We start from the raw sequence: 7793 nt of genomic DNA on the forward strand, positions 1-7793 counted from the left end.
AATGTCTTGGGTGCCAAATAGCCAGTGGGTGCTAATGACAAATTTGGGCTACAGGGTGTCCCTTATCAAAAGTGGGGGTCCATATAGCGAATGTCCTCCGGGTGCCCCGAGCAACTTTTCGAGCCGAATTTTCCAAAAATGTTTATTTCCCTACAAACACATAAAACACCATAATAAGTACGAAATCGAGTACCAAAAATACAGAAAATTGAGGACAACTTAGACACAAAAATGTGTCTATCAAATACCCCCAAACTTATTATTGATAGTCCTCGAGCAAAACTAATCTAGAAAAATAAAATCCTAACTCGCTAGGTGGCCCAAGCGACCGAGATATAGTCTCGGGAGGCTTTATCAGAGGTGTACCCACAAAACCATTACTCCAGACCCTAGCTATCTACGCAGAACCTTGGAAGGAACTAGAATCTCCATGGTTGGCATACAATCATTGACTATAGGAGGAAGTACCCTGATGAGAAATTCTAATTGTTGTACACGAGTTTGCACTCAGCATACTAAAATTCATATATAAGTGATAGAGCTCTACTCAGATAGTTTCTGGACATCATAACCGGAGTCAACCAATCACATGGAAAGATTTAAGAAGATGGATAAAGAGAAAAAATCGATGGTTTAAAGTGAACGGTGTTTCCCATATCTTTCTGAAGACCTCTGCCAAGATGAACCTATCCTAATGGACTGAGATACCGGTCTGACTAATATCAACACAACTGGCATATACAAGGGAACCAGTGGTCGATAAAACTAACTCTAGGTCAACACAACTGGCATATACAAGGGCACCAGTGGTCGAATTTATTCCGGTTGGTCTGATGGTCTGGTCTCAATTATTATTATTTATTTATTTTATTTTTATTTTTTTGTATCTCAATCACCCTAATTCACCCTAGCAAAGGTAACAACTTGAATCGTGTGCCCCACCAAGTCACTTAAAAAATAAAAACAGAAGGATTAGGATTCAACGAGATATGGCGAAACTACCATGTTTTTTTTTAATTCTAACACCTGAGCTCTGTGCTTTTATGAATAGACTCTTTAGATGTTTCCATCTAATCAGATTGGTTCCTCAACTCCTATAACCAAGATGTTCCCATCCACTTAGATTGGTTAGTGCCAACCTTAATAAACATAAATTTCTAGGCTTTGGAGTTTATTTATTGCAACTAAAAAGTTTCTCCCATACCCCCAAACTTAAATCTAACATTGTCCTCAATGTTCTAAAGATAAAATTAAAAGCATGAACAATGAGAAACTGTTACCACTCGAAGCAAAAGAGTTAAGGAAAGATATTACCGTGTTGCATGAGATTGGGTTACCTCTCAAGAAGTGCTAAGTTTAAAGTCTTCAGCCAGACATCGGAAGGAATTAATCACCTCATAGAATCATAAAGAAGTAGCCGGAATAACTGTGGGTCGTCTGGATCAAAAAGTGCTAACCACAAGAAGAGGAAACTGCAACAGACCAAGAAGATACTGAACATACCCTTGCTTAAGAAAACTACATCTAGTTGTGGTTCAAGTTCAGGCTCAATAAAAGGTTCTAAATAAAAAGTTTTCATTGGTTGGATTTCCTCCAAGGAATTCTGAAGATCAGGATGAAGAGTCTGGAAATACTCAACTAAGAACTTAGAAGCGCATAACAAAAGCCTGAATAATTGGGGATCCTCTAAGTAAATCATATTTGACTCATACAACTGACCACAATGAAATAGGTGGTCTTCCTTAAACAAATGGTAATAGTTCTTCGAAAGTTAATGGTCAGCGATTAAAGCCCTTTTTAGATCCTTTTCCTACAGGTGATGTTGAGGAGGTCCCTCTGGAGGACCCTGTTTACCTTGATTGACCATCGAGGCGATTTTGTATGTTGTATAATATTTTTGTAGGTTTTTGGTTACTCTTCACCCAGGTACTATCTTTCCGACTTCTCTCTTTACTATTTCCTCATATTACTTATATTTTTGGTATTGTTCTTTGATTAGAAACATTGAGGACAATGTTAGATTTAAGTTTGGGGGTGGGGTAGAACTTTTTGTTACCTTTTAGTTGCAATAAATAAACTCCAGAGCCTAGAAATTTATCCCTATTAAGGATGGCACTAACCAATCTAAGTGTATGGAAGCATTTTGGTTGTAGGAGTTGAGGAACCAATCTGACTAGATGGAAACATCTAAAGAGTCTATTCATAAAAGCACAGAGCTCAGGTGTTAGAAATAACATGATAGTTTCACCATATCTCGTTGAGTCCTTTTCACTTCTGTTTTTATTTTGTTTTGTTTTTAAACTATGTTTCTGTAAGTGATTAGGTGGGGCTCACGATTCAAGGTGTTACCAATGCTAGGGTGAATTAGAGTGATTGACACACCAAAAAAAAAAGAGAAAGAAAAAAAAATTGAGACCAGACCATCAGACCAACTGGAATAAATTCAATAAAGTCGACCACTGGAACCCTTGTATATGCCAGTGTGTTGACCTGGAGTGAGGATTATCAATCACTGGTTCCCTTGTATATGCAGTGTGTTGATATTAGTCAGACTAGTATCTCAGTCCATTAGGATAGGTTCATTTTGGCGGAGGCCTTCAGACAGATATGAGAAACACCGTTCACCTAGTAAACATCAAAACCATTTATGTTTTTCTCTATACCCATCTTCTTGATCTATCCATGTGATTAGTTTCGACTCCGGATATTGATGTCCATAGTGCAACTATCTGAGTAGAGCTCTGTCACTTATATATGAATTTTAGTATGCTTGAGTGCAAACTCGTGTACAACAATTGGAATTTCGCATCAGGGTACTTCCTCCTGTAGTAAATAAGTATGCCAACCAAGGAGATTCTTTAGTGCCTTCCAAGGTTCTGTGTAGATAGTTAGGGTCTGGAGTATAAAGGTTTTGTGGGTATACCTCTGGTAAGCCCTCCGGAGACAACACTCTGCCACTAGAGACACCTAACATTTTTGTGTCCGATTTGTCTCGATTCTATATATTGTTAGGGCTCATTTTTGTACTTATTATGGTGTTTTATTTATTTGTAGGTATTTTTTTGCCAATAAACATTTTTGGAAAAAATTGGCTCGAAAAGTTGTCGGAAAGCACCCGGAGGACACTTGCTATTCGGACCCCCGGTTTGGATAAGGGGCACCCCAGGACAACCCTTAAGGCAGCTGCTAAAGGCACCCCTACTCTGGATTAGGGGTGCCCCTTTACCTTCACGATTTGAATTTCAAATTTGGCGGGAAACTGTTGCAAATGAAGAACAGATTTGGGTTTAGATTTTGGACGTGATTTTAAGAGATTCAATCACTAAACTCGATTGGGTTGGACCTGTTTATCTTAAACAGGGATGGTATGACTGCTTGGATCGATTAAATTGGGCTAGGTATCGATCAGAAACAAAACAGGGGAGAAAACTATTTACGGAAACATGGAAAGATTTGGTCGATGTTTTGTTGGATTTTCTCAACTGCTGGATTTGGTATTAGTTGTAACAACACAACAGGATTTCTACGCGTGCTAGAATTGAGAGAAAATAAGAGTTGTCGACAAGTCAGGAAAGATATTCTCGACATTGTTTTGATTTATCTTTGGAAATTACGTGAAATGGGAGAAGGTATAATCTTTATGGATTCGTATCTTCCAGATTTGGGAAGTTCATAACCATCAAAATACGCGTTAACTGAGGTGGCAGAGTTATTATCGTTACTTGGAAGAAAAAAAAAATAACTCCGTAACTTTTGGTGAAAGGCATGGGAGATTTTATCGAGTATTTCTGGTCATGTTTCCTATATATAGGTTGAGAAGGAGTCATAACAGAATAATCGAGAGTTGGGGGAAGTTTAGAGACGAACAGGTAACTAAATCAAGAGTTGCAGGAAATTGTTTCTGTTGGTGCACAAGGAAGAACACGAAGAACAAAAGGCCATTGAAGATCGTCGTTTCTGGGGTCTTAAAATCAGCGACAAAGCAACAGTATTTACAACAGTTTTCTATAACAGTTCCATTGTAACAGCTATTTTGCAACACCAATACACTGTTGCAAATGGTCTGTGTTATTAATTTTCACTCTTTTAATCATCTTTTGAGAAACAAACACATATTTTGAGATCATGATTGATATGAGGAGTTAAACCCCATTGTTGAGGCGATAGAGGAAGCTATTTTTCCAACAAAAAGTGGTATATTCTATTTTATCTTTTTATTTGCAATAATTATATGATTATTTGCCTTGAACTATTATTGAATATGATTTTTATTTGAGTGATTGTGATCTATTTTGATGGAGTATGCTTAGTTTTAAGACTTTTGATGCTTCATACTTGGTATTTACAATTACTTACTTTTGAAAATCTACTTGTTGCAATATTTTAGAATCAAATTAAACGAAAATTGCATAAATATAAGTATTGGTTTAATCACTTTGAACTTGGAAAATAGTGGAATCTTAGCCTCAGTGTTTCTTTTAGTATTGATATCATCTTTGATTGAGTTTGCTATAATTTTTAGTGAGTTTTCTATTTTAATATTAGAATTTAAGTCTAATTAATATCCTTCACAAGTCTGAGAATCGAACCACTTTTACCACTATCTACAAATCACATCAATTTTTGGCGCCGCCGACGCGGACTTGTTTTTAGGGTTTTAGATTTATTTTTTTATTATTGTCCTTTTTTATGTTTTTGGGTATTTATCTTGTGTCTACAGGTTCTGGATCATAAAGAAAATTGAGCCAAGGAGTTTGGTGATTTCATAAAGACTTGGAGCTAAAGATTAAAGCAAAAAGAAAGAAAAGAACAATTTTATTTTAGACAATTTTTTGGGTTTGTTTTTTTATTTATTTAAAAAAAAAAACTGTATTAGGGTTTATTATTTTGTAATTTTTTTTTTTTTGGACTTTTGGACTTTGGACTTTGGGACATTATTTTTTTATTACCCTACGGAAGGGTACTTTAAATATAAATGTTTGCAGAGAAGGAGGACAATTACGATATTGTCTCTGCACCTTGGGTTCGTACACTAGACATCGGAGTCAGTGGCCCGAGTCGACTACAACCGATTCATCCCCCGTCTGGAACGGGAGGTAAGATTCTAAACACTCGCGAATCCCCTGTCAGCGAGTTACTGGACTCCTTCGTATGCATATATGTTGAGGACTGAATACGGACATTTATTTTTCTAGTAAAGGGCAAGGCCTGGCCATACAAGATAAGGGTTCGGATTTCATCACCGTTCTCTTCTTGCCCGCTTTAGGAACACGTAACCTACGCGAACCTAAGCCTAAAATTTTGACTAGAACGAGACCGATAGGGTAACGAGCTTAACAGGAAAGTCATTCGAAAAATATTGGTTACTCTTTTAAGCATACTTCGAAGTTCTTGACGGTTTCTGTAAGTTGAATGCGTGACTGCGCCGCCTTGTAATACCGGTGAGGCCTTGGGTATCAAAGCTCCACCGAGCTTCCCTCGCCTCTATTCAACTTACGTTAACTCGGATTGATTCCAGAGGGGTTTGCTTAAATTGTAACGAATTCCCGTTCGAAGGATTAGAAGCTGGTCTAGAAACAATCTAAGTGGAGCCATCATGCTTTTTGTTTGCTAGAAATCAATAGGTTTGATTTGGTTGAGTCGGCCTTGATCTGTGTTTGCTTACCCTTCCAATTTAGAAAATTCTATTGTATGCCTGAACGTAAAAGAGACGCACTAGGTAGATTTGTTAAAGAGAAACCTAGTAGTTCGAAGCGTCTCGATTACCTTAATCTAGAAAGTCCGACTTTTGAAGAGTCTGTTTTTGAACGTCCTTTGACTGAGGAGAGAATCCCTGTTGCTCCGATAGCGCCAGAAATGGCAACTTTGAAAGCTTTGTTGAATCCAACTAGGACTACCCGTCCTTCGTGTATTAAGTTAGCTGAAACGGAGGCACCCTATGAACTGAAACCTGGGACCTTACAGATGCTCCCAATCTTTTTAGGGAAAGAAAATGAAAACCCTTATTACCATGTTAGGGATTTTGAGGAAATTTGTAGTACTCTAAGAATTAGAGGCTTAGATGATGATGCTTTGAAACTTAGGTTATTCCCATTTTCCCTGAAAGATAAGGCCAAGTCGTGGCTGTATAGTTTGGACTCCGAGTCAATTGAGACATATGAACAACTTACATCTGCCTTTTTCAATAAGTTTTTCCCTAGGCACAAAACATCGTCTATTAGGACGCAAATATGCACATTTTCACAACAAGAGGGAGAATCTTTATATAGGTATTTGGAAAGGTTCAATGATTTATTATCCCAGTGTCCTCATCATGGTTTAGAAAAGGTTAGGCTAGTTCAGATCCTTTATGAGGGTTTAGATTATTCCACAACGACCATGGTTGAGTCTCTATGCACTGGTGGATTTGAAAACCAAACTGTTGATGCGGCGATGGAATTTTTTAATGAAATCGCCGAAAAAACCCAGCAATGGGAAAATAGGGCACCCCAGAAAACAATTCTTTTAAGTAGAGGAAACGTTAATAGGGTAGAAGGAGGCTATGAATCAGATGCCAAAATTGCTGCTATAGCAAAAAGGTTAGAAGCCTTAGAAGTGGGCCAGACTAGTGGTAGAGTGGAGCCTTTTTGGGAAGGCCAGAATATTGAAGAGCAGCCAATGCTCTTTATAATAACACTAGATTTGATAACCGTCAAAATTGACCCATATTCAGAAACCTATAATCCTGGTTGGAGAAACCATCCGAACCTTTCGTGGTCTAAGGGCCAAAGTCAAGGTCAGTTTAGTAATTCTAATGCTCCCCCAGGTTTTGGCTATACTAAGAATCCTTCAGGACTAGCTCAGTTTCAGAATCAGTCAGATAAGAAAATCCTAAGTTTAGAGGAATCTCTCGCCTTGTTAACTCAGCAAACTGCAAAATTCAGTTATCCGTAGAACAGAGTCTACAAGCTAGTAACAGGATAGGACAAGAAAATAGTCAGGCTATTTCCGAGTTAAAAACCCAGGTTGGTCTGATAAGTGATTCTTTGAGAGAAAAAGGTAAGTTTCCTAGTCAAACACAACCCAACCCTAGAGGAGTTCATGAATTAGGTGCAAAACCATCGAATCAATTGAATGCTGTTAGAACCCTTAGAAGTGGTAGAGTTGTAGACAATAAGGTAACCATGCCCGATAGTGAACATACTGTAGTTCACCCCTCAGGATCTCACCTCTCAGGACCAGTAGCTGAAGAGACTGATAAAGTTTCTGATGATGTGAATTCGGTTCCTGAAAGGTCTGATTTTAGGCCTAGAGCCCCATTTCCTCAGCTATTAGTACCAACAAAGAAGGAATCGAACTTTAATGACATAGTGGAGGTTTTTAAGCAAGTTACCATAAACCTTCCCTTATTAGATGCAATTAGGCAAATTCCTGCTTATGCCAAGTTCCTTAAGGATATGTGTACGCGAAAGCGAAAACTTAGCGTCCATAAGAAAGCCTTTTTAGCTAGTCACGTAAGTTCAATCATTCAGAACACCACAACTCCAAAGTACAAAGACCCAGGTTCTCCTACCATTGCTTGCACAATAGGTAACTTCCGGGTAGAAAAAGCTTTACTTGACTTAGGAGCCAGTGTGAACTTACTGCCATTCCATGTATACTTACAGCTAGGACTTGGTGAAATGAAACCTACTCAGATGACACTGCAGTTAGCTGATAGGTCTGTTAAAATCCCTCGAGGTGTTATCGAGGATGTTCTTATTGAGGTCGACAAGTTTATTTATCCAGTGGATTTCGTGGTCCTAGATACCCAA

The 7793-nt window shown here is 38.1% G+C and overlaps 1 pseudogene; it reads right to left on the reverse strand.

Moving 5' to 3' along the window:
* Window positions 1-6220: 6220 nt before the first annotated feature.
* LOC113333828 lies at window positions 6221-6320 on the reverse strand (annotated as a pseudogene).
* Between the last annotated feature and the right edge of the window lie 1473 nt (window positions 6321-7793).

Source organism: Papaver somniferum, unplaced genomic scaffold (genome assembly GCF_003573695.1).
Source record: "Papaver somniferum cultivar HN1 unplaced genomic scaffold, ASM357369v1 unplaced-scaffold_133, whole genome shotgun sequence".
Taxonomy (NCBI): Eukaryota; Viridiplantae; Streptophyta; class Magnoliopsida; order Ranunculales; family Papaveraceae; genus Papaver; species Papaver somniferum.